Source organism: Protopterus annectens, chromosome 14.part0, assembly GCF_019279795.1.
Source record: "Protopterus annectens isolate FY-2018-M chromosome 14.part0, PAN1.0, whole genome shotgun sequence".
Lineage (NCBI taxonomy): Eukaryota > Metazoa > Chordata > Ceratodontiformes > Protopteridae > Protopterus > Protopterus annectens.
Window position 1 is genome coordinate 609,480,119 of NC_056748.1, and position 22,582 is coordinate 609,502,700.

Below are 22,582 nucleotides of genomic sequence, written 5' to 3' on the forward strand. Positions count from 1 at the left end.
ATTTCAGAATGTCGAAAACCATATGGTCGAGACCATATGATCGACATTCGAAATGTCAACCATACAAAAAAAAAAAAAACACAGCAAAATCTTACCTTCTGCCCCCCACACCTCCTGTAACTTAAGTATACGAACTCCGAGATAGCACTACAGTGCGGAAGATGGAACTCTTTCCATTCCACACTGTTTGCAGATGCCGATTCTGCATGATCGACATTTCGAATGTCGGTCATATGGTGTCGGCCATATGGTCTTCGACATTCTGAAATGCCGACCATATGAATGGGACCCATACATGTGTGTGTGTGTGTGTGTATGTGTGTGTGTATATATATATATATATATATATATATATATATATATATATATATAAAATGTATGTGTGTATGGATTTCTTTTTGCTGAATGACCCCTTTTCTCCACGTAGTGTACATCTGCGTTTGTTACAGTCTACCAGCAAATGGTAATTAGCTCAAAAAAAATGCACAACATTACACTGAATACTTTTATCCCTTACACTTAACACTTAGTGTTAATTACACTGAATACTTTTATTCTTTTAAAAGCTAATTTTTCTTTTCTGGATAATTCCATTACTCCCTGTTTATTTTATTCATACCCCTCTTACATTCTCACTATTATTTTATGTTTTTCTTTTTTTTTTCTATAGCCTCTTCTATCTTACTTCCTTTACCTTTTCCTTTATCCCTTATTTTGTCTTACTATACTCTCATTTTTCTCCTATCCCACCCCTTTTTCTCTTATACACTTTCTCTTCTTACACTTATAATAATCCTTGTTTTCATTCCACATTTCTCCTCATCTCTATCAACATAATTCATCTTACTTGTGCCTCCAAATTTATCCTGAAACCTTCACCTACCACCTAATGCATATTCACTGTCTACATGTATCTTAGCATCTCACACTGACCCTCAAACATACTTCAATTTCTGTTCAGCTCTTCCTGTTCTCTACCCTAGCTTATTTACATCCATCCTTTCTATTCAAATCAGTGGCACCATGTCCTTCTCTCACCACTCATAACTTTTTAGAACTCTCACATTACTAGCCTCATTATTCATTTGTCTCTAACTGCTATCATTACCTCCTATTACTTTATACCCACACAATTCGCTATCCTGAAGTCACCCACCCTACCCTTTTCCTGTCTTTCCTCTCTTTACTCCCCCAGACATATTGAAATATCTCCAGCCATATATAAATCAATCCTTCATTGAATTTTCCACACCTTCTTACTTTGCCAAATATCTAAAAAAAAAAGTCTCAGTTACAATTCCCTATTAAGCTAATACTTCAAAACAATTTCCAATTTGGCATCACAGCTACTACTAGGAGGTGATATTCATCCTAACCCAGGTTCTTCATCAGCCTCTGTTATCACAGATAACTGTCTACCCCCATTCGTCCGTAAACCCACTGACTTACTCATACTTAACTTGAACTTTTGCAGTATTATGAGTAAACTAGATGAATTGCATTCCACAGTTTCTTTATATAATCCTGGCATAATGTTCCTGACAGACGTGTCTCAAGCCACATGTCAAAGATAATTCCATTACCCCACCTGGATACAATATACACAGAGGTGACAGAACAGACATAAGAGGTGGTGGTGGTGTTGCACTACTCTACAAAACTAACTTAAAAATCCAGCTCCTACAAACAGATTTCCCAGTTTTCAAAAATGCGGAACCTCTACTTGCTAAACTCTTCATAAACCATCATAAGCATCTAAACTTACTCGGCATTTACATACCCCCAGGGAACAACTTGACCACTGTAGAATCAATACTCCATTGGGCTTCCCACTTCCTTCCCCAAGAAACTGTCTTGCTAGATTATGTCAATATCGACTGGAACTCCATCTACTCCCCTACACCAACTAAACACGTAAACCTTTACCACTTCACCCAGCTTATGCAAACACCCACCCGTTTTGCTAAAGCTACAGATAAGGAATCCATATTAGACTGGATCATTAACAAATCACCCAAATACAGCTCATCAGTGTGGTACATTATCTAACTCTCTAAGTGACCATAATCCCACTTTTATTCTTAGACATAAACTTAAAACTAATAACGCTCCCTCCCTACGTCAAACCCGTAACCATAAAAATTATCCCACTAATCAATTTTTAGATGCCTTAACATCCTGTAACTGGTTCCCCCTTAAATTCCTCCCACTTGACAAGACAGTTGAATACTTTAACTTCATGTTCCTTAATATCCTGAACTGCCTAGCCCCACTTGGAACAATTAGGATTCGTAGTAACCCAGCTCCCTGGCTACAGAAAACCACAAGATCCTTATTCAAGGAAAGGGATAAAGCTTGGAAGATTTGGCGTCAACTCAAAACACCCATAACTAGGCAAGCCTTTCTTGAACTTCACAATAAAACAAAAAAAAACAAAACAAATTAAGACTGATAAACAAAGTCATTACATTTCCCTGCAAAGTAAACATAGTACTATCCCACAAAAATTCTGGGCAGCAGTTAATGATATTCTCCAACCCGGCAAAACTACTACCCCCTCACCCAATATAGCAGGAACAAACTCAGATATAGCTTCCAGCTATTTTACCTCCTCTAGTCTTAAACTTATAAACAATACAAATCCCACCAACCTCACACAATTTCGTAAGGTCCAAAAAAAAATTTTCTCCTTTCTCATTCTCACCAGTACCTACATCAGCTATCCAAAAACTGTCTGAACTCAAACCCACCACTCTCACTGCTGACAGTCTCCCTACAAATTATCTCCAACTTGCATCCAAGGCCATAGCTTATCCTGTCTCCTTACTAATAAATAGATCCAGCCCTGAACAAACCATTCCAGCCTTGTGGAAAACCTCTTTTGTCATTCCCCTTCATAAGGGTGGTCCCTCTACTAACCTTTCTAACTATTGTCCCATTGCAGTCCTATCACCCCTATCTAAAATTCTTGAAAAATGTATTCATTGCCAATTCCTTAGCCACCTTCTGTCCAATAACCTACTATTCAAAACTCAACATGGATTTCATCCATCCCATAGCACCACCACTGCCCTACTTAATTTCACCAACACCATAAATACATACAGAAACCAAGGCAAGCTAGTCTCTGCTATTTTTCTAGACTTATCCAAAGCATTTGATACAGTTTCCTACATTAAACTCTTATCTTGCCTCTCTGAGCTCAACATGGACATCTCCACCTTGCTATGGTTCAAGAGTTACCTTGGCAACCATCTTCTGTCTGTTAAATGGCTCAACTCTCTATCTTCCCCTCTCCCAGTCACAGTAGGTGTGCCTCAGGGTTCTATTCTTAGCCCCCTTCTTTTTAACATTTTTACTAACCAACTTCATTTAGCCACCACAAATGCTGAAATAGTTGAATATGCTGACGACACAACCCTGATCTGCTCTGCACCCAACATCTAGCTACTACAGCAAAAAGCCCAGACATTCTTCATAGATATTGAAAACTGGTTAAATAAATTTCAATTGATTTTGAATAAAAAAAAAACTTATACTATTCCCCGCAATAAAGATTAATGACCAACCCACCTTCTGTATATTGTCAGCCAGTAAGACCCTCATCACCCCATTCCCTGATGCAAAATTACTAGGAATTACAATTGACCAACAACTAAAATTCAGTAAATATTAATGCAAACTATCTCCAAAGTCCACAAAAAATTAGGGACCCTGTATCATTGCAAAAAGTACCTTACTTCCAAATCAAGAATTGCTATAGCCAGATCACATCTCCTGTCAACATTACTTTATGCATCACCAGTACTAACAAATCTAAAGTCTGACCTTAATAAACTTTCCATGTGTTGCAACAAATTGCCAGGTTTATTTTCAACCAACAGCAAATCTCGTTTCCACCACTGCAAGTCCTTGCTTACTTTACACTGGCTTGAATTCCCCAGTCTTTTAAAATACCATCAACTCAGTCTGGCACACCAAATACTCTACTACCCAGAGAAAACATCTGCCCTAACTGGCCTACTCTACTTCCATAAATCAAATAGGCAATTACATTCCACCAACAAAGCCCTGATTGAAAAAATTCCATGTAGATACAGCTCTTGAGAAAAAAAATCATTGTAAGTACAGCTCTGGTGAATCTCTCTTCTCCAGTGAAATTGCTAAATCCTGGAATAGCCTTCCTCCTGACATCAGGCTACAAACCTGCACTCCTACTTTTAAATAACTCCTTAAATCATACCGTCTCATCATCTGGCTATGTTACTGCTATAGTCCACCTTAAACTCTTATTACATTGCAAGAGTATCATTTCCTTATTCTTCTTCTTCTTAGGTAGGTACTAGGCTGTCTGCCCAAAGGCATTTATAAGCCTAGCTAGAATGTATTGGCTTTCGCCGACCCCTTAGATTAGTTCCCTGTGCCTCTGTCCAGCAGAGCCACTGAAGTGATCCCCGGGGTAAACTTTGTTTTACATCCACTCGTCAAGGTTCCTTTTGAAGACTGCTAGTGAGGAGCTCTGCCTAATGTAGATTGGAATCTTGTTCCAAAGCATGGTATATCTCTGGGACAAGAATGTATCTCTCCATCACGTCCTATTTATTGTTGTGGTAAGGTTTAGATCCCTAGAGCGTGTGGCTCGAGGGGATAAGGTTTGTTAATTATAAATCTAATTTCTGTCGTCTAATTTCTGTACTCAACTTATGCTCTTTTCCTTATGCTTCTAGTGAATACTAATATGCTACGGTCACATACTTTTAATCACTAGCAGTCAGCTGTTTTTTTGTGTATTTGTTCTGTCCCTAATGTATTCAGTAAGTCCTATACAACTGTCTTCCTCCTATACAACTATCTTCTTACTTTCACTTGTTTGATCATCTTTGATTTTTTTGTAATCCTCTTACTCTGTACTTGTAAATCTTTTAACTTTTTGGCAACTGTTAATTCATTTCCACTTTTGTAACCACAACTGTTATTAACTACTGTTGTTTTTGTACTATGTGGAGCTTTTTTCCCCGGGCCTCTGCTGACAGTCAGATTATCCTGGTAAACAAATGTAAAATAAAATAAGTAATTTTTGGTATCCCCTTCTGTGTCTCTACTTGCTAGCATTTTGTTTAACATGATTGGACTTTAAACTGGTTCGTTAGTCTGACATTCATTGTTTTATGACACTTTTGAAGGAATTTAATAAGTAAATCTTAAAATATGTAGTGTGCATTTGCCCTGTATACACTGCATTAAATATTTTCTGCCTGTTTTTCCAACATTTTTGACAAAATGCAGAGAAATGAAAATGGCAGAAGGCAAGAAATTGGTGATAGATAATGCTAATCCTGATGATGGAAAATCTTCACAGGAGGCATTAAAAAGAAAGTGCAAGCCCTTCAGTATTAATTAGGAGGGCAGTACTTTGGCTCTGACAACTCCCCAAAGTAAGGAAAGCAAGTCATTCTCTAAAGAGCCAAGCGTTTTCATGCTGACTTCGGTGCTGCACAGCTGAAGGTTAAGTGAGAACATTTGTGGGTACCTGTGTTTGTATTACCTGGAATTGTACCAGGTTCAGTGTGCCTTTTAATGATTGGGCCTAGAGTTTCCAAGGCAGTAAAGCGTATTATTCTGACTGTCTTCAAAACAAATCCTGACCACTTCTCCAATTTCAGCATTTTTAACTTTAACATAGTAAGTATTGCACAGTTTAATTTCTCTTCTTCTTTGGTATAGTTCAGGAAACCACAAGGCAACAGCAAGGTCCCTCAACAGTTCCTTTCCTGGGTGATCATTCTGATTAAAATGCCTAAGCACAAAACATTTGTTAGTATGGATAGATATTCTTGACAGAAAAGTAAGCCTTTCATCTTGTCTTCTGATAAGAAGAAAGGTTACTTTGGCCAAGTAGACTATGTATAGGCTCTGAAAATGAATATCATACCTTAAGTTCACTCCCCACCCCCAAGACCAGAAGATTTACAGTTTGAAGTCCCTGTGCAATACCACTAGTATCCCCTGATTGGACTAACAGGTAGTGCCCCATTACACTTGCATGGCAAGTGAATTGCCATTGAATTACATATGGATTGGTAATTATTTTTTTCTGTTATTCCCTTATGTTACATTGGCAAGTTAGTCTCGTATATTGTCATTTCTTCTTGGATTCCGCACTTTTTCCATATTGTTCCAATTCATAGTCATTTAATGTTTAGATGTATTTGTTTGATGTTGAGTAATTCATTAGATCCTCATCTGTTCCACTGCCGATCCCCAAAAAACATCCCACATAATCCAGACTTCCTGAAGCGTCAGCTCCTGGAATATTTTTGCAGTGTTTCAGTTCTGCTGTGAGATAAGTGAACCATGTCTCCTTTTCCCAATGTTTGTGCAACCAAGGAGTTAGTATATTTATGTTAAAGGGTGGTGTGTAGAGGCAGAATCTTCCACATGACTGGTGCAGATGAACTTGTACCCAGCAAAAAAGAATGTTTATCTTATTTTCCCCAGATGTTCAGTGGTTGTGCATTCAGGAAATGCATCAGGTGATATTACTGCAGGACGTTTGACTTTGGGTACTGGTAGTAGTCTAAGTAATTTGCCAGTCAGGGTTTTTATGGTTAACAGTATCCCATAAGGATTGTATTTTCACTGATTTACATTCTGGAATTTAGCTAGGAAGTTCTTGTACTCTGCAGGAGGCAGAGTCTTGTGGTATATTAAGTACCACCAACTTTTTATTTTATGGGCAATTTCTAGTTCTGATTTTCTTTTATGACATTTGGCTTTTCAGTGTTCTTTTACAAAGACATTTATACCATCATATGTCCCATTAGATCTTAGCAATGAAAGGGTATGTGTACCTTAGAATATGTGATTTGCATTTTGAATCTTTCCAGTGGTGGTGCTGCGGTAGCGTTGTCGCTTCACAGTAAGACGTTGGCCTGTTCGATTCTCAGCTAGAGCGTCTTCTGTGTGGAGACATGTGTGAATGGGCGTACCTTCGTTGAAGGTTGCGTGTCAGGGCTGGCAACTCAGCACGTAAAAATCTACTGCCAATCATTAGCGGACCGGAGTTCCGCTGAGGCGACCCCTAACCGGGAAAAGCCGAAAGACACAACAACAAAAAAAACTGTGTCAGTGATTTTCTAAGCAGAGGAAGGCTTCTAAGTCTCTCCTTTTATTGTTGAGGCTTCTAACATATAACAAAACCACCACTGCCTCTGTTTTCTTAACTAGTTTATTCCTTTTAAGTGTATGTGGTGGTCTGGATCTTGAAGAGGTCTGAAAAATTCACTGAGGATGCCTATTTCTTGTTCAATACTTGCAGGCTCTGGTGTTAGAGCTGAAGATCATTGGGAGCAAAGTATTCCAGCCTGTTGAATATCTTGCTCCAGGCTGACAAGCACCAAATCTCCTGTGTTTGACACCATATTCTTAAGCACAAATGCTGAAGATTTGTTATGATGTGTGGGTGCCATAGAAGATTATTGAAGGATTTTGGTAAACGGATCCATTTTCTGTTGTTGCGATGGTTAATAATCACATCATATACTGTTGCATATTCATGAGGGAGGGTCATCAGATTATTCACATACCATGAACAGTAGCCATGATATAGTTAGCTTCAATCCTTTTTAGTGTAGTTGAATTGTTTCCAATTTTGGCACCAGGTAGGCAAATGCTGTCTTAATGTCTAGTGTGATATTTATCTGTTTTATGTGCAATGGAGTCACCAGTTACTGAGATGCTTTTGAGGTTGCCAAGTCACAGTGACTGTCTTGTCAACTGACAAGTCTGGATTTTCGCAATTCTAGCTTTGAGTGTTTTATTTCTGTAGCGTCCCTCAGCAATTATGGTATGGCAACTTGCTGTGTTTGACATAATATGGTCATTATGAATGAGACATGTATAATGTACATTTATCAAGTTACCGAGTTTGTGGCTTTTAATATAGCCATTTCATTTATGTGTGGTGATCAGAAACTGTGCGTGTTTAGTGGTAGGTGTGTGTATGTATGTACCCGAAGCATGGGGCTACTACTCAGAGTTTAGCCTCACTCGGTATTCTGGATATCCTTGAACTTCTCAGTGGTATTTAATGTCATAGCAAATAGTAGTGTATTTTCTATGAACATGAAGTTCTTGTACTACCTGCGGTAACTGCTACTTATCAAGTTAACAAATGATGTGCCTCCATACCTAATCTGAAGTAAGATCTTTCCTGTATAAAAAATGTAGTTGAGCTAAATTTGTACTGCTAGTCAAAATCTAATTTTACTGTTTATTTTATTTATTTGACATTTGTTTACTGGGAAAGTCTAACTGGGCATGAATCCATTTTCAAAAGTGGCCCAGAGAAAAAAGCTTCAGCAGAAAAGGTGTTTGTTTTTTTTTTGTACATAGTAATAATTAACACATTGTATTGTAATACTTCTACCATAACAATCAGGGAGATATTTAAGACAAAAAATGCAGCGTACAAAAAATGTAGACTTAGAGGACCACACGAGTTTTAAATTTTGTAATGGCATGTGTTTATCTTTTTACAGCTACCTTGTAGAACAGTACTAGGTGCCTATACTAATCAGAAATTGTACAAGTAAAATGGAAAATGTGGTTAAATATGTGGAAATTAGTGTATGATTTGTTGAAAGGAAGAGTGACTGTAGTTTCAAACATTTTAAGGAAAGAGTCTTCACAATATGATGTTGACATGCTGAGTAATATGAGTAAATAAAATAAGAATAAAAAGAGCCACTGAAGTCAAGTTTACATGGAGGACAGACGACTTGAGCAAATGAGCTTTAGAAAATAAGGTGGAAAAAATCAGAATTACTCACAAAGCAGACTTTTCTGGCAGCACTCAGCGTTAAAACCTTACTATTCCCTTTCCTTAAACAAAATATTATGTATGAGTTTATCCCACAGTTTGGAAATGGTTACTGTGTTTAGTTTTGCAGAAAGAAACAAGGAACTGATGTTAATCTTCATTCATTCCTTACTGATGGGTTTAGAACCAATCCTCGGTTCTGACTCGGCCACTGTGCCAAGCTTGCGTCAGCCAAAAACTCTCGTGCTAAGATTACCCATAGTGCCTCTCTCCCCATTACATTGGATCTCGTTTGCCGCGTACTTGTCAGGACGTGTCAAGCCTTCACTCTCAGCTAAGTGGTTTTCTTTGTTGATAAAACTTATTTTCTCGTTGTTGAACTTTTACCATTTGTTGATAAATACATTCTCACTATCCTTTATCTGGTAAACTACCTCGTTCTACCTTCCCTTTACTGTTTTCTGGTATTCTCCCCTACCATCGTTGGTAGCTCTGGCCCTTACCCTCTGTGGTATTCTCGGGATACCATTGTTGGCACCCTTTTCTTTCTTTCTTCCTTCTCTTTTTTCCTTCATATATATAAAACAAAAAAAAGAGTGGTTTGGTTGTTATATTGCTATAGTGTAGTAGTAGTTTTGTCGCTGATATTGTGGTATTTGCAGGTGTAGTGGCCTTGACAGTTTGTGGTTATGGCGGACAAAAAAGATACCACTGGTTTTAAAGCATGCGACCAGTGTGTCCGCAAAATGTCGAACTCCGACACACACACTTCTTTTGTGTACTGCTTAAATGTACCTCATTTAACTGTTCAACCGCCATGTAATATTTGTGTGGGCTTTAGTACCCGTACACTGAATGAGAGACGCAATAAACTTATTCAAAAATGATTACTCAAAACTCTTTTTTCGGAGGCTCTTTCTGCTTCGGAGGGTTCTTCCCCTCCTAGTAAAGAACACAAGAAGAGAAGCCATTCGGTTCCCTCTTCTCCTAGAGATCCGGAATCAAAGTCTTTAGAGCCTAGACCTAAATTTCCTTCAGTTCCCTCAGCACCATGGCTCAAAACCTCTTCCTCGGTGCCGACTGTGGAACTGACGCTGATCATGATTACTAAATTGCCTTCAGCTCCATTGGCAGTGGGACTTGAGTCCTCTACTTCAATGCCGATTACTGAACCGAAGTCTGATAAGACTATATCGGTAGTCGACCTCTGCTCCTATTGCCACAGTACCGACCATGACTCCACCTGTTCAGATTTTCCCTTCGTCCCAAACAATAGAGTCTCCAAGTCTGGTCACTTCCCCCCGCCCTACTGCATTTTCTACAAGTCCATCGACCACTGTGTCAAAGAGAGAAGCCCATACCTTGGACTAGATTTTCCCCATCGATGGAATCATTCTCAGGACAACCATATAGTCCTTTTTTGGAATGTCCATACTCCCCGTCGGGGATATCCACCAGATCCTCCAGGAGCCTATCAGAGCTAGATGTGGTCAGACTTGTGTATCAACTCTTGACAGCTAGGGGGTTGTCTTCACTAAGTAAACCCTCTATCCCATTTGGAACAGCGGAGTTCTCTTCACAGACTCCATCTTATACTCCTCCTTCAACCTCTCTGGGTCCGAAGCCCTCTGCTCCGATGCCTTTCCCAATTCCAGCTGTCACGGTTGCAATGGCATTGTCATCTGGGGCAGCGATGATCACCCTATGGACGTAGACGCCTTCAAATTCAAGCCATCCTCGGGGTCGTGACAGTCCTTTCGGCACTGAGGGTCCTAGGCCGGCACTGATTTTTTCTACTGCACCATGTGCTATGGCCCCGATGACCATGTCAGCGCCGAGTTCCTTTGAGGTTTCTCTCCTGGCGGTGGGTCTGTTGGAGCGGGCTGTGACCCTGGTTCTGAGGTTGTCCCTCTCAGTTCCAGGCTCCCATCCCTTTTCAGGTGGACCTGCTTTCCATGTGATAGAAAGGGCACTGGGCTGCAGGGACTCAGCTGGCTCCACAGGCATCGGAACACCATACATACATGCCTCTTAGGCCTCAGTTGGCACAGTGTGCCACTCCAGGGCACCGGTTACTGAGCCGCAAGGTACCCTTGAACACAGCATCCCCTCTCCCGAGTCCTCTTCGGAAGCCCCTGCCGAGGAGGTTTCGAGGAAGAGAGCATGCAAGAGGAAGCACTTAGACTCCCCTGAAGAGTCTCTCACAGAAGACATGGACTGTGATGAAGGGGAAGGGTCTCCAAAATCTCTTCCTGAAGAGGTCTCCTTTGGAGACATCCTTGAAATTTTGAAACAGCGAGGGGATTGGAAGTCCACAAACCCATCTTCTGAGGAGTCTGTGTTCTTGCAGTCCTTCTGTGCTCATCCCTCTACCTTCTGGGTGACCCCGCCTGCCGATGACCTCATCCAGCTCATCGTGCAGTGTGCCTGGAAAAAGCCCAACTCCTTTGAGCCTGTCACCTGAATACCGGATAAATTTTTATGTCCCCCTGAAGATAGTCCTCATTGGTCTAAAGGATTGCCTGTAGATTCTATGGTGGTGGCAGCGGCAACAACAAAGAAAGAGCTCGCTGAGGAGATCCACACTGTTCATCCCCCAAACAAGGAATCCCAGGTGTTGTACAAACTAGGGAAGCGGACATTTGCCACTTCGTCCTTTACCATTCGATCATTGAATTATCTGGCATGTTTCACTCGGCTCCAGAGAAATCTCATCACGGAGCGCTCTGGAACACTAGCAGGAGGTGTATCTGATGAGGTCCAGGATAAGGCGGCCTCGCAGCTCGCAACCCTAGAGTTCATCTCTAACTTGTCCATGAGGTTGGTCTCCCATGCAACCGAAGGGACAGCTAGATCGGTGGGCGCAGGTGTTGTCATGAAATGTCATGCCTGGATGTGCCTCTGTGACTTCGCGGATCCCTTCAAGGCTTCTTTCCTCGATGCTCCAGTCTAACCTTCCTCCCTTTTCGGATCCAAGATGAAAGACATGCTAACCAGTTGTGAGCAGGATGGTAAGACCCTGTCTGCTGTAGGTGTCCATTTTTCCCATCCCCAGTGATACTTCTCTAGGAATCAGAGGAGTGGGAAAATGTGGCACAAGAAGTCCCAGGGTCCTTTCCGTGACACACGTGGCGAGTATACCCCACGTGTCAGAGGGGTTAACTCATCCAGAAGGTGCCCCTTTCGGGACAGGTGGGGTCCGCACAATCAGGGATCCAGACATTCTTTCTCTGGCCAGCCCAACCAGTGCGCCTGAAGAGCAGCCTGATTACTTTCCTCTGGAAGTAGTCGGGGGACATTTCTCACTGCACCAACACGCGTGGCAAAATATCACCTCATACTCCTGGGTTACCAGAGGTTATCACATCCCCTTCACGCTTCACCCAAAAAACCCAAAACATGTTTCTGACATTCCACCCGGTCAAAGGGAATCCGCAGGTTCTAAAGCTGCTACAAAAAAGAGTCATCTAAATAGTTCCACCAGACCAGATGGGATCCGGGATCTACTCAAGGTTCTTTTTAGTGCCAAAAAAACAGGGGACTGGAGAGACATTTTCAACCTCAGTATCTTAAACAAGTTTGTCAAGCAGACAAAGTTCGTGATGGTCACGGTTCAGTCTATCCTCCTTTTCCTGGAAAAAAACGATTGTATGTGCTCTATAGATCTTCGGGATGCGTATTACCACATAAAGATGGACAAATGATCCAGAAGTTTCCTCCACTTCCAACTGGGAGCCAATCACTACCAGTTTTGCGCACTGCCCTTAGGCCTCTCTACACCCCCCAGAGTGTTTACCAAATGCATGACAGTGGCAGCAGCTCACCCGAGACTGCAGGGATTCCGGGTGTTTCCATACTTAGACGATTGGCTCCTCACTGCTCCCGCCAAGCGTCTACTGATAATGGCATGACAGTACACCCTACTACAAGTACAGCATTTAGGGATTTCTATAAATATGGAGAAGAGTAAGCTGACCCCGGCCCAGTCCTTGGAATTCATAGGGGCAATGCTGAACACGCTATCTTGCACAGTCTCCCTACCTCATCACAGATTGGCAAGACTTGTTTCGCAGATCCAAGTGATACTTCCCCGAGACAAGGTGTCTCCACTCCTTCATATCTTGGGGTCAATGGCTTCAATAATAACGCTTGTCCCGCTAGCAAGACTACGTATGCGAATACTTCAGTGTCTTCTATTAACACAATGGTCAGTGTTAACTCGCTCGTTATCTTTCCAAATTCGTTTAACAAAACTATGCAAGAAGGACTTAATTTGGTGGATGCAGCCAGACATATCTCTGTGGAGTCGACCATTTTCGCTCCCACAGCCCAAGGTCACAGTGACCACGGACGTCTCCCTGACAGGGTGGGTGGGGGGCATTTTCAGGGATAGACGGTCCAAGGCACTTGGACATCTGCAGAGGCCAGTTTGCATATCAATGTCCTGGAACAAAGGGCGGTGCTTCTAGCATTGCAGGCATTCCACCATGCCCTTCTGTCAAGGACTATTGCAATTCAGACAGACAACATGTCAGTGGGTCTGGTACATCAACAAACAAGAGGGAACCAAATCCTATCCTCTGTGCCAGGAAGCCATGAGAACTTGGCAATGGGCAATAGCCTCCAACTGCTTTCTGATAGCAATGCACATTCCCGGGGATTCCAAAGTGATTGCAGACAAACTGAGCAGGTGTATTCTCTTACTTCACGAGTGGTCCTTCAGTCCTGCAGTGGTGTCAATGATATTCAATTGCTGGGGGCCAGCCTTGCTGCGACTTGTTCGCCTTGCCCATAAAATCACAAGTGCTGAAGACACTTTGCCCTAACCCCCGAGGGACGCACTCACACATGATTGACCGATGGGACTGCTCTACGTCTTTCTCCTGATACCGCATTTCTTGAAGAAAGCAATTGGGTTGAGAAGCAACGTAATCCTCATTGCTCTTTATTGGCCCTGACAAGTTTAGTTTCCCTTCTTATGGCCTCATGTAGTATGGAAACCATGGATTATGGATCCAACTCCAGGATTGATATCACACCCTCAAGGGCTACTCCACCTGAACCTTTCCAGCCTCAAGCTGACAGATTGGTTTCTCCACGTCCAGTAATTGCCAGGCAGAAGAATCTTTCCTCCCCTGTTCGCAACATTTTTCTGGCTTCTCATAAGCCTTCCACCAGAAAATTGTATCATGACAAGTGGAAGAGATTTTGTTTGTGGGCTTGTGATAATAACATAGATCCTGGTTCAGTCTCAGTCCCTGATATACTCCATTATCTCTCCGTCCTATTACAATCCGGAGTAGCAGCTTCTGGGATCCGGGTTCACCTAGCTGCTATTTCCAATTTTCACAATGGCTTCTGGGATACCTCCTTGATTTCTCATCACCTCTGCCAAACCTTTCTGAAAGGGGTTTCTCACATCAGGCCCCCCATTAGAGAACCTAGTGAGCCTTGGAACCTCACCCTCGTGTTACAGACACTAAAGCCCCTTTTGAACCTGCAGCCAATTGTGACATAAAATTTCTCTTGTAGAAGTCTTTTTCTGGTGGCTGTTACTTCAGTATGAAGAATATCTGAACTTCAGGCCTTATGTGTGAAGCGTCCCTATGCGATCGTCCACAAAGACATAGTATCACTCCAGACTAATCCTTCATTCCTTTCTGCCCAAAGTAATTTCAGAGTTAACCATGAATCAGGCAATTGAATTGCCATTGTTCTTCCCAAATTTTTCAAATAGAGGGGGGAGTACTGTCTCCATTTACTGGATGTACACGATTACGTTCCTACTTAGAACAAAATCCTTTAGAAAATCCGACCAACTCTCTCTCTCTCTCTTATTCTGAGCCTAAAATGGGAGAGTCAATTTTCAAGATTACCTTGTCGAAATGGTTGAGGGATTCCATATGTTTTGTCTACCACCATAGCAAATTGCCCTTGCCAAACAAAATTAGAGCGCATTCAACCGGATCTATGGCAACTTCGGTGGCTTTCCACTCTAGAGCTACCATGGATGATATTTGTGCAGCAGCAACATGGGCCTCGCCACATATCTTTATTAATCATTACAAATTGGATTTGGTCTCCAGGGGGAGAGCTACCTTTGGCTCAGTGGTGCTCAGGAATATTCTTCCATAGGGCCTCCCAGGAAACTAGGTAGCTAGGGACTCTGTCCCATCAGTAAGGAATGAGTGAAGATTAACAACATCAGATAAAAAAGTTGTATGTTACCATAACATTCCATCTGTGTTGTTCATCTTCATTCATTCATTACGCCCCTCCCACCATTGCCCTCCAATAGGTTCCTAGAGGTTTTTGGATATGGTCCTTTATCCTTTTTAGGGTATTCTGAGCAGAAAAAGCTTCTGCTTTTACGTCCTTGGGCAAACTCGATCTGAGATAATGGGGAGAGAGGCACTATGGGTAATCTTAGCATGATAGTTTTTGGCTGAAGCGAGCTTGGCACAATGGCCAAGTCGGAACCGAGGACTGGTTCCAAACCCATCCGTAATGAATGAATGGAAGATGAGCAACACAGATGGAATATTATGGTAAGACATAACTCCTTTTTTCATTCTGACCCTAACCAGTAACTTTCAGAGCTCCAAGAAAAATATATGAAGTGAAATAATACTAAGATAAAACAAGAGAAGAAAACAATAAGACACTGTAAGTATACAGACTAGACGAGCACCCCCCCCCCAAAAAAAAAATTAAAATTAAAAAAATACATTGCAGTATTTTTCTAGTAGGTGCCACAACAAAGATGCTCATCTGTTTTCTTTACCTTAAATAAAAATGCAATTTCCCAGCACTTCTCACAGTTCAGAAACAGCTAATTTTTTTGGTTTCCAGTTAACAAATACAAGTTTTGCTTTCTGACCCTGAGCTCCAACAAAAATATTTATAATAATACTTAAAAAAATAAATAAATAAGTAAATAAAATGGTATAAGCATACAAACTGTAAAAAATGGAAATACTTAGTGCAATCTTTTCTGACCATCAAAAATGCAACTTTTTTCTTTAATTCTTTCCAAATTGTATATTTAATCAGTAAGTTTCTTTGGTTTCAGTAAGGAAGCAGGTTATTTGCTTTTTTACTGTAATCTAGATATGAAAAGTTCATAATTAAAACATTTAAAATAAAATAACACTGAAAAAAGCAAGCAAAACGCAAAAGAGCATTAGAAGTATCAAACTCTAAATCAAAAAGAATATAATGTGACGTGCTCAGAATAAGCATTTCTGGGAACTCTTTGAACAAAACATTGACTTATTTTCTTTACCTTAAATTCAAGTATAATTTTTCATTTCTTCCCACAGTTGTTGTTGTATCTTTCGGCTTTTCTCAGTTAGGGGTCGCCACAGCAGAACTCCTGTCCACTAATGATTGGCAATAGATTTTTACGTACCGACTTGCCAGGCCTGATGCACAACCTTCAATGAAGGTACGCCCATTCACGCACGTCTCCACACAGAAGATGCTTTAGCTGAGAATCAAACAGGACAACGTCTTACTGTGAGGCGACAACGCTACAGCAGCACAGAAGCAAATAATTAATTTCTGTGCTTCACAGAAAGAAACTTGTTTGCTTTCTGATCCCAACCTCAAACTTTTAAAACTCCAAGAATATAAGTAAAACAAAAAAAAAGAAAGCAGTACTAGTATACATAATATAAAACACTCAGAAATAGTCACAGAGTACTGTTAGCTTGCAAGTCTCACAGTAACCTTGAGGTGGTTTCCTTACTATTGTTGTTGTTGTTGTTGTTGTCTTTTGGCTTTTCCCAGTTGGGGGTCGCCACAGCGGAACTCTGGTCCGCAAATGATTGGCAGTAGATTTTGACGAACGCCGAGGTGCCAGCTTGACGTTCAACCTTCAACTAAGGCACACACCCATTTACGCATGTCTTTCGAACACCCACCCAACCACGGGGAGGACATGCAGACTCCATACAGAAGGCACTCCCTGCACTCCAGCCGAGAATTGAACAGGAGAACATCTTGCTGTAAGGCACAACGCTACCGCTGCACTAAAACAATTTCTCTTAGCTCCTCTCACAACTCAGAAACAGTAATTCAGTTACACCATTTGGCTTTATAGAATAAAACACACAAAAAAAGCTTTCACAAAGCATTCTTTTTTTGGAGTTGTGGAGTTGTCAGATTAATAATTTGGATTGGTAGTACTTCAGTTAAAATCTATGGCCACGTTTCAGAATGGCTCATTTGCGAGCAGTAAGACTGCAGCAAAAAGGGAAGTTTAAAGCGATTGCAGAAACCAGCATTGATAAAAGATCTCATTATTGGCTAATTTGCATGTCATTGAATCACTCTGTGATTATCAAGTGTTACTCACAAGCACTTTACTGTAATCACAACTAGCAGCCAATACATCGTGGTGGCACAGGCACTGCCTGCTTTCACTTACACACACACACACACACACACACGCACACACACACACACACACACACACACACACACACACACACACACACACACACACATTCAGCAGCAGACAGACATAAACACACATGTCAGCTGTCCCCAACTTTACAGAATGCATCTGATGTTGCCTGTTAGGTTATCCCTGCACCTCATAGGCAGTGGATGATTACAGTCAGTGAACAGTGCCATACATTAGAGTTTCCTTTGTCATCTCGTTCAGAATCTGAATTGTGATGCAAGTCCAGTTGTTCTATTAACTTTTTAAAGTGATGTAGAGTAATATTTTCAGTCTCCTTGCTATCATCTAGAGGTCATTCTGGCTTTTTGCTGAAGTGTTGACATTGTGAGGCTTGACAGCTCTCCTTTCCCGTCAGACATCCCAGATTTTACCTTTTATGTGTCTGCCTTGCCATATCCCTCATAACTCACAGAACAGCACAGTCAGTCAAATGATGCCAGGTGTTAAGTTTCATACTTACTGTTCAGAAAATGCATTGTGATATCAAACCTGTTTTTGTTAACCTTTAAGTACTTAGGGCAATATGTAAAAGTGACCCTGATGTATAGTGCTTCCCCCAGTAGTACATCCAGTGTTTGACAGTTTATGGAGAATTGAGAGTTATGGAAGCCCCCTACCACCACACACAACACCATACATTAAGGATGCCCCCCTCCCCCGATTGCAAACACACACACACACACACACACACATTCACTCACTCACTCACTCATCATTCTCGCACAGAAACACACACCCCTACTCTACCTGTCTTGTCCTACAACCGCACCATCCAGGAAGACCTATACAGACCCACACAAGGAGGTACTCGTCAAAGAGTTTGGTCGATCATGATATGGGGAACTCATGGGCACTGTACCCATCTTGGTTTGGATTTGTCAGTTGCTGTCATGCTTGCTCAATGTGTTAGATTTTTTTTGAGAGGGTTGCTGGGAGGAGGATTGAGGTAGGGCAGTGCACTCAGCGTACATTGATTGGGCCAAAGCTTTTGACATGGTTCCTCACTCAGGCATAGTAGAAAAGCTAAATAAACCATTGTAACCTATTGGATTTCTAACTGACTCACAAATGGGATGCAGGTAATCAAAACAGGGGAAATTACCTCCACAGTGAGACCAGTCATCAATGGACCCCCCCCCCCCCCCAAGGTTCTGCGCTAGGACCTCTCCTGTCTGACATCTACTTTTCTGAAGTAAAAGCCAATACCAGAGGGGTATGGCTGACTAAGTTTGCAGATGACTGCAAGCTAGTAGCAATCATTGAATCCCCAAAGAAATTGGCTGTCCCACAGGAAGGTTTATCTCAAATAAATAAATGGTGTCAAAAATCATGGTCTGAAACTAATTGCCAAAAAAAATGTATTATTGTGTCCTTTGGGAAATCATCTACCCCAGGGAACTACCTCATTGACAATATGCCCCGTAGAGTTGACCCAGTTGTTCATGATTTGAGGATTTGTGGGCGGTGACCTAACTTTTAACTAGCATTTGCCTGTTGTTTTGAGAAAGTCCTTCTACATTGCACAGCTTATAAACAAAGGGATTGTGTTTAGATCTAGGGATGCCATTACCCCCTTTACTCTCCCCTCATTAGGCCAGTCATTGAATATAATGCCCCCTTTAGCATGTATATGCCCAGACATACGACAAATGAAACGTCTACAGAGATACCTTACTAAAAGCCTTGTCAATATACTCTGTATCCTACAGACTGCTAAGAGGTCACTTGCGTCTGGCACACAAGGCATCCTCAGACCCATTACTGATGGATTCCACTGCACATCGGCATCAGAAATACTCTTGTCTAGGGATCTAAACCTCTTCTGCAACATCAACAGAATAGTTTGGAGGGACTGGTATATTTTGTAGAGGATACTGCTGCTCTGAAACAGACTCCCCATCCACGTAAAACAAAGTTCATCCCTGTCCATCTTCAAGCACAACTTAGACGTATGGATGGGAAACAGAAAATGTACCCCAAGACTGCCCCTCTGTACTATTAGCGGACAGGGGGCAGATCCTAAATGCTTTATCCTATGCACGTGTCCCCTCAAATTATCTATAGTATGATCCCAGTTATTCTTAATAGTAATAATGTAATTATCAACCATGGGATGGATAAAGGCCGGTTTGTAACCAAATGGGGTAGGTTATTTTGAGCACAAAAAGGGAAATTAGCTATGCTTAAAATGGCCTGTAAGGACAGCTAGCCTAGTACTTATGAACACACATGTCTGACACCACTTCATAGCTTTGTATACATATATATATATATATATATATATATAAAATGTGTGTGTGTGTGTGTATATATATATATATATATATATATATATATATATATACATATGTATGTATGTATGTATATATATATATATATATATATCTATCTATATAGACACACACACAGACACACACCCGACCTTTACCTGTCTGCTAAATTTGACAGCAGTTACCTCTAAACCAATCGCTCCCATTGAGAGTAGTGGGGGAATGTGAACTTTTGACCCTATTAACATGATTAACAGTGGTGAATTAAGCAACTGAACAGTTCTGTGAATTGCTCAGCTGCTTAAAGGTATTTACCACAGGTATTTCTGGGGGCAGAGCACGTCTAATTAGCATTTGCCCTCCCCAGGAATGCCTAATTTACATTTGCTGTAAATCAGTGAGAATACCCACCTTAGTGCTGCAGCTCTTTAAGATAAAGCACTATAGAAGGGTTGTCTCTGAATTTGAAACATTTACCTCTGATGGTAACATTTCTGATCCCACAGATTGCCTTTTATGTTAAAATGTACTTACTAACTATTGCTGTACTTAAACAGATTTTACCAGTTTGTATATACAAACATGTTCTGCATTATGTGCTCACTCATGACTTGTGTGTATTTGTATATCTTACTGCTACTTCTGCTGATTTTTTGCAGTAATTGGTCCTCAGACCAGACCCTCCTACTCAGCTTGTAAAAAGTGTATTCTAAAGGGCTCCAGAAACAGAAAGTCATAAATCCTTCACCACATTGTTACTAGTCATAAAATATATTTTATGCAAAACAATTCTCAACCCTAAGAGTTGAATTTTAGTTATAACAAAAAAATACATTTCTTTTTTTCTCTCTGCTTAGTGATATGCTGCCTTTGGCGACCCTCCTGGTTTCTGATGCACATAGCCCCAGATTAACGTATTTCTCCTTCCTAACTGTGGAAAAATAGGCATGTTCTGTGAGTACCGCTGACTTTTCTTAACATCAGTAGCCTTAGGAAGTGAGGGACCAGTGGAACATTGCGAGTGTGTTGTCAGGTGCCATCAAACTTGCAGCACTTGGTTAAGAGGGAGCAGATGATGCAGTGATATCCAGATAACTTTACTGCCTCTTTGTTTACCCTGAAAATGACCAGCGAGGCACCTGGAGTCCGTCACAGGTCACGCAGACATCAAGTTTTCCCCAAACCCTCCCTCTGGGATTGAAGAGGTGACCATCAGCCACTTCTTTTTCCCTCAAGTTGCCCTGCAAGAAAAAGCATACTTTTTACTATGTCAGATTTGTCCTCTTTATTTGAAAAGAATGACTGAACTCCTATAGATGTGCGGGATATTTATCCTTTCTTTAAGCACTCGAACATTTTCTCATATTCTACTTTCTCTGAGGATTCTGGCCTGAGGTTTTACTTGGTGAGCTTTCCTTGGTATTATTTATGCATCTGTAGTGATTTGAGTGTATCAGTAGCTAATATTCATAAGACTTGGGTCTGTCTTTACTTAGAGTGACAGCTTTCATATACATAATCATCTTGTCAGGTACTGATAACAGTCTTAACATTTTCTCTTATTTCTCATTTCTTAATTACTATCTTTCTCTTGAAAGTTAATTTAGTGGCTTACTGAGTGTAGTGCTAATGCCTTTTTTTCATTTTTTTGTACTGCTTAATTCTATGGCAGTTTTAATAAGATGATTGCTTAATATCTTAGGCCTTATCAGCACCAACATTGTGATGGTCCTTATGATGTAGACTGGTTTCAGGGAGATCAAGCCGACATTTTAGTTCATTCCAATTTTTCAGCAAGTAGGAGTTCTGCCTATATTGCTGGTAACACATTTGGCTGGCCGGTGGTGGAGTCTGTTAAGGAAATATGATGACATTTCCAGAGGTTTGCTATTACAACTAGAGGGGATTTATTTATTTGCATGACTGTAATCATTCTAACACCCTGTAACAAAAGCAAATGCTAAGCCTCCAATCCATTTCATCATGTAAAAGGAAATACAGGTCATTTAGTAAAAGCCTCTAGTGTAAAGATTAGATTGCTTTTTACTGGCACAGTTCTTGAAACCCATAAAGTGGGATATTATATAGGGAAAAAATTACCCTGATTTGACATAGGGAGCGATACGTCTGGTGTCCTGATGAACAGCTGAGGTAGAAGAACCAAAACATTTTTGTAACTGTGTTTTTTGTTCCTCTCACTTTTGTGGGTGTGGTCTTCCCATTTATTTTAGTCTGTTCAGACCACCTATAAATTTCTTCATATTTCTCTTATAGCTAGCAGTCTTCACATCTGTCTACTTTACTTTCTTTTTGACATCTCTGACGGTATACTTCTCAAGTGTACCTCATTACAAAGAACATTCCTTTTTTGAGATCTTAAAAAGTTCATGTTCTTCAAAGTTCCATTGAAAGGGTCTGTTGCAAATTAAGTCTTAGGAATTTTTTGAACTGAAATCAACGGCAAATAGAACTGAATCATATTAATTTATCATAGTAAGTTTTTATAAGTAAAAAATAGCATATTTTAACCATCACATGAGCTTTGTAGTTGAAGCTTTAAGTAAGCTATTAGTAAGTGTTCCAAATTTTGCTAATTTGTTCTACAGTATGAGAGGTAGGATTCCTCATTATGAAGATGGAAGGTTGAGAACTCTCAAAGTATTAAGAAGCTGTGTGATCTGCTATCTATTTTTTGTGAAAGACATCAACATTTGATATAGTAATGTATCGGTGTGGTTATATTTGACATGATGGGAGCTGCTACGAAATCTGCTCACTTGATGCTTTATGGATGTTGACTAGTTTAGCCTCAATTGGGGAGTGTTGCTGTTAAGTGCTATGCATAATTTTCTTCCTATATTATGGCTTCTGTAAACATGTAACATTTGAATCTATTTTTTTTCCTCTTGAGCCCCCATGGCTTGTTTGATTGATCTGGGCTTGTGCTGGAGGCCATCAGAACACCCCTAAAGACATTACCTGCATGTGCTAAGGCTTATTTTTGAATCTGTTTTAAGATTT

The 22,582-nt window shown here is 40.8% G+C and overlaps 1 protein-coding gene across 3 annotated transcripts in view; it reads left to right on the forward strand.

Annotated features, from left to right (window-relative positions):
* Positions 1-22,582, forward strand: part of LOC122789133 (WASH complex subunit 2A-like) — a 2,558,205-nt gene that overhangs the window by 1,122,494 nt on the left and 1,413,129 nt on the right. The gene's annotated exons all lie outside the window — the stretch shown is intronic.